At 32.3% G+C, this 5,724-nt stretch overlaps 1 pseudogene; it reads left to right on the forward strand.

The window, feature by feature from the left end:
- The first annotated feature begins 1,201 nt into the window (after positions 1 to 1,201).
- On the forward strand, positions 1,202 to 1,320 carry LOC111729016 (annotated as a pseudogene).
- The last annotated feature ends 4,404 nt before the right edge of the window (positions 1,321 to 5,724 follow it).

Genomic DNA, 5,724 nt, shown 5'->3' on the forward strand with positions numbered 1-5,724 from the left:
AAAAAAATAACTACCTGACAGATTTTTTTACAATGCATATTCCAATTCCTCGTCTCTAAAGATTCTGATTCAGCATGTCCACAGTGATAACCATAACTGTGCATCCTGTACTGAAGCAGAACGTTTATGGATCATGCTTTAAGACAAAATACATGTTGTTACATTTCAAGATGTCTGGTTTATTATAATGCCAATTGGTGAGTGATTTATTAGTTTCCCCTGAACAAATGACAGTAGAATTTTAATACTTTGTAGCTTGTAGAAACTTGAGATTTTTTTTTCACTTGTCATAGATGTAGAAAGTGAATCTTAAGAGATTAATTCATTTGTTAGAGATATTAAATGAGGTCAGTATCCAAGTGTCCTATCATTGCTTGTGTTCTTTATTCTAAAACAAGGTAGGCCTGTAGTAATATTATCAGCCTTTGAATTTTATCCTGTTGAAAACAAATAAAATAAATAAATATAAATGTGTTCATGCAATCTGTCTATCTATCTATCTATCTATCTATCTATCTATCTATCTATCTATCATTTATTTATCTATCTATCATCTCTCTCTCTCTCTCTCTCTCTATCTATCTATCTATAATTTATACCCATTGTAGTATTAATTTGGATATTACAGGACTTGACCATCACTATTGCATGCCAGGTATAGTTTAAATGAAGATAGATCCTACCTATGAGAATTTACTAATGTGAAAAAGACACCTTTTAAAAATGGCACCTAGTCCAAGGACAATGTTAAAGTGAGGCTTTAATATATATATCTTAATCTAAGTTATTGCTGGATGTAAGTCATGTGATAACTTCTAATGAAAATTTCCCATTGAAAAAAAAAAATCAATGTTAATAAGTGGAACTCGAGAGCTATAATGGGCTCTGTTATGTTTTTCTGGCTTAGATTGTGTTCCTATAATATGCTGAGAAGAGGAATTGATGCTCTGTGAGCTATGGTCACTTCCTGATCCCATCTGATTCTTTGGTCTTTAGTTTTAAAGGAGTGGTCAGAGAGGTTGCTTTATAATGGACAATTTGAGAAAAAGGAGAATCAACCTGAAGGCTCCTTGATACAGTCCAGTTCTCACTGGAGAAGCACTTCAATAAAAAGCCTATTGCCAAGAGAAGGACTTGTGAAGAAACTTTGTTCCAGAAGATAGTTTTCTTTAAAAAAAAACTGCTTTAAAAACCTATACTATTCTACGACCATGCGCCCCTGAACAAGCCTGGTCCCATCTGATCTTGGAAGCTAAGCAAGGTCGGGCCCCATTAGTACTTGGATGGGACACCACCTAGGAAGACTAGGTGCTGTAGGAATAAAAAATAAGGGATTGTAAGCTGACAAGGTCCTTGCAATCTATGAGGTAAATCAAGGGTTGCCTTGCCTAAAAACAAACAAACAAACAAACAAACAAACTTATACTAGAAGCTGACTAATGCCACCTCTATAGATCACAATGGAATAGGAAGTGCAAAGGTGTTACTCATCTAGATAAAGAAATAGATTTTATTTAAGAACCAACTTTATACATACAGTCTAGTTGGTTGGGTCTGGTGGCTGGAGAGGAAGGAAATATCTAGAAGATCCACATGAGAAGTGGAACTGTTGGGAGAGGACAAAATAATTTTTAGAAGTTGGCTGCAGATATAACCCAGAGATGACCTGTAGCAGAAGTGGCTCTGATATCTGGAAGTTTCCATCTGCATTGATGCAGTTGTTCTGCAGCCAAGACTGTTCATTCAGGACTATTCTTCTTAGTTGGCACCTTTATATGTGAAGCAGCCCTCAGACAAGGTGGTATCACTGTGGGCTCCATTTGATAGAGCAACATCTTGGAAACAGACTGTGAAACTGTAGTAATCTATGACACTGTCTCATAGTGCTGTTTGCTCCAAAATCTTTGCATAACCAAACTAATTTTGCTATTACATATGGCAAGATATAATACACTATACATTGTTAAGGTCTATTTTCATTTCTTTGTTGTTGTTGTTGTTGTTGACCTTCAAATTAAAAGAGCAAGATGAACACTATAGGGTCAAGGTGTATTATATAGTCATTACCAATTTGAAGTCCTAAGTTCTACTTCTCTTCTCTCACTAAATATCAAATCTATTTTATGAGCAGAAAAGCACAATGGGTCCAACTATCTATGTTTTAGGACTTATCCCAGTCTTTAAAGAGTAAGAGGTACAAGTAAAAGTACATAAAATAAAGTAGATATCTTATTTACTTTTTATACTTGTATGCATAAAAAGTGTTAAAAAAAGTTTACAGTTATTGTTTTTCTTTTATAAAATTTTTAACGGATTAATTTTACCCTTTGTGAACACAGTTATTTATTAATATAAAAGTTTCATAGAAAGTTATGATTTTCATATTTATAGAATGGTAGGAACAGTATCATAGAAACTTGGCATTTATGAAATATTAGCTTTCTATAAACAGCAAATTGGAGAAAAAGGTTATATTTTCTTTTGATTATCATACAATTTGAAAGCCATCTGTTCTTTAAAATTTTAGTAAAATATGTAGTGGAACTGGTGTTCTATATGCTAGTCCTTTCCTAAAGAGTATTTTAAGATTTTTCAAATATTGCTTCCATTCTCTACAGAACAGGAAAAAAAAAAAAAGGGCAAAAAAAGGCATTTACAATTAGTACTGTGTGTAGGTTAGCAGTAGCTAAGGAAACAGTAAATAAAAATTTTCCAAAAGTAATCCATTGAAAGGTGATTAAAACATGAATTTCGACATTGTTGGTACCAGATAAAAATGGTTACACAGTGGTTAGAAGGGGACAAAGATCTATCAATTAGTAGTTAAGAGACTGTGCGTGCACGCACATGCGCAAACACACACACACACACACACACACATAGATGCATACCACTGGCATCAACTTCCTACTTGGCTCCCTGATCCAAAAACAATTAATCAAGCATCATCATTGCTCTTTTGTAATATCACTCATCTTATTCTTCAACATAAAATTATTAGTAATGCTAATGTGTGTTGAGGAGAGGTTGAAATTTGCCCTGGACACCCCAGGGTTCTCTGAAAAGGGTTAATGCTTTTATAGATTAACTGTGATAGTTCATTGTCTTTTGTTTTATTGATTTTCAATTTGAAGTTATTTATTTGAGATAAATACACAAGGTTCTATATGCAAGCTATCTTTTTTCCCTTTTCTCAGCATCCTTTTTGGAATGATTACTGGACTGTAGTTGGAAGATGTAGGACTAATTCCTGCTTAGTGACTACTCATTCAGAATATAACCTCTGATGTCATCCCATTTAGCTCAAGTCACAGCAACGGTACAGACTAATCCCATGAGTTGGGAATTGTGTGGCTTCTCTCTAAGCCTCTGTTTTCTCGGCTGTGAAATGGTGATTTTGAAAGTGCTTAGTTTATAGGAATTCTGTAATAACTAAATGACACAAAGGATATAAAGCATTTAGCATAGTACAATGACCTGGAATATAATTTTCAAGAAATATTTATTAGCACCAAGACCACCATCATTATTCTGTTGTTACACATATGTTTGAAATAATTGCAACCTTCTTGGTCTGTTTGCTCACTTACAATAAGGATAGTGAATTAGATGGGGCTTAAATTTCCCTTAACCTCAGATACTATGAGTTTGAAATGACGTAATGCAAAATAAATAATTAAATTCTCCTCTTTATTGATATAGAAGAAAGGTAGAAGGAGAAGTTTTGAATGCTTAGATTCCCTTCTATGTTTACTAGAATTCTGATTATGTAGCATTTCGAACACAGGGTTCATTTTGGAAATCATTAAATTTACTTTCCTTAGCTCCATAACTTATCAACTATGGAGAAGTTAGAATTTGGAGTACTCTCTGAAGATTCCTTTTGATAACAATTTAAATTGTAGTCCTGCAATTTAGGCCATGGTATTTATCATCCTTATGCATTATTATGTTGTATTACGTATTTATATATGTTTAAAAATATACAGTTTTTAACTGTATAACTATTTTACATGTTTACATGTAAAAGTTATAGTTTTATAGTATTTAACCTGTCATTCTGCAGCTTGACATTTTTTCTCAATTTTTTATATTTGATATTTATCCATGTTGGTACATATAGTTTGTTTATTTATCTTAGCTACCGTATATTATTCAACTGTCTGAATAGATAGCATCCCTTCGGTGGACGTTTATGCATTTTAACATTTTAATTATTAAAAACAGTGTCAAAATGAACTTTCAAGTACATTTTATCATGTGTGAGATATATAAAGTTACTCATATACTTAAAATACAATTTAACTCAAAACAAGATAATATTTTATGAGTTACTTTTACTGTTTTTGTATATGTGCGTAGAGATGACATAGTGTTTTTAATGCATCAATTTACCTAAATAACAAGTTATAAATAGTGTCCATGTAAAATTTTTTGCTTGACTAACTTCCAATAGATATTTGATAGCATTTGCATGTTTAATGGCTTATTTTGCAAACTGATATTGAAAAAATATCATTCAGATGAATATTTAGAATAAAAATTAAAGGTGATTGAAATTCATTATTAGTCATCATTGTGAGAATCCCAAAGAAAGCATGATTTTCAAATGTATCTTTGTGAAATCAGGATAATTTATAAATACAGGATGCATATTAAATATGAAATTTGAGTGGTTATATAGTTCTTTAAGATTGTAATTTATTATACTTTTCATTCAGAGTTTAAAATGCAATGGCCAGAAGACAAGGAAGTGTCACTAGAAGAATGTGGACATGGACTCCAGGACTGCTAATGATGATTCTGATCCTTTGGAGTCAGCAGGGGAATGGACAAGGCCAAGGTTGGTGCAAGCATGATTTAATATTCTGACAGCATGGTGTGAGTTTTGCTTTATTTTGAAACTATGTGGACCTTGGGTTCATGTTTTAAGTGATGTGTTGTAATCTTTCAAGGTTTTTTTTTTTTTTTTTACAGTGTATTATAATGTTTTTGAATTGAGCTAGAATTAGGTGAGTTGGTATATCAAATTTAAAGCCACTACTTAAAAATTAACTTTACTCTGTTGTAGTAAATTAACTTTACTCTGTTGTAGTAAATGCTATATAGATATTGGTATAGATATAGATAGATATGTTGATGTTTGTGTGTGTGTGTGTGTGTGTGTGTGTGTAACCTATTAAAGAACAAGAGCCTATTAAAGTTTTTATATTTTGAAGAGAAGCTTTTGGATCTCCATATTTTTTTCTTTGGTGACTTTTATGTTTGAAATTTTTTAATTTCAGGAACATAGTTCTTAAAAGGTGTGATGTTCTTCAGAGGTTAACTGAAATATTTGACGTTGCTCATTGCTTTGTCAAGTCTATTTGAAGAAATTAATGTTAGAATGGAGCTGCGAAGCTGTGGTATCCTGAAGTGTCTTTCGCAAAGTGGGAAGGGACTGTAGATTTTGTAATAATGTTTTCCATTATACTGATCTGATCAATAGCTGTATAGAGTGGTTTATGACAAAGCTAGTGTCTATGAAATGTGTTTTGTGATAAGAATTGTATTTTTTAGAGGTTGTCATCTTTTTATATACAAATTGCAATTTAATTTTTTACATGATAAAAGGAAGCCATGACCCTCATGAAATTTTTTTTCACTTGGAGAATACTTTGTTTCTGTGTTTGTCAAGATTGGAAGTGAAATCTGTGAGCAGGAAGGGTATAAGGGTAGATATAT

The sequence above is a fragment of the Pteropus vampyrus genome, unplaced genomic scaffold (genome assembly GCF_000151845.1).
Source record: "Pteropus vampyrus isolate Shadow unplaced genomic scaffold, Pvam_2.0 Scaffold242, whole genome shotgun sequence".
In the NCBI taxonomy this organism is placed as follows: domain Eukaryota; kingdom Metazoa; phylum Chordata; class Mammalia; order Chiroptera; family Pteropodidae; genus Pteropus; species Pteropus vampyrus.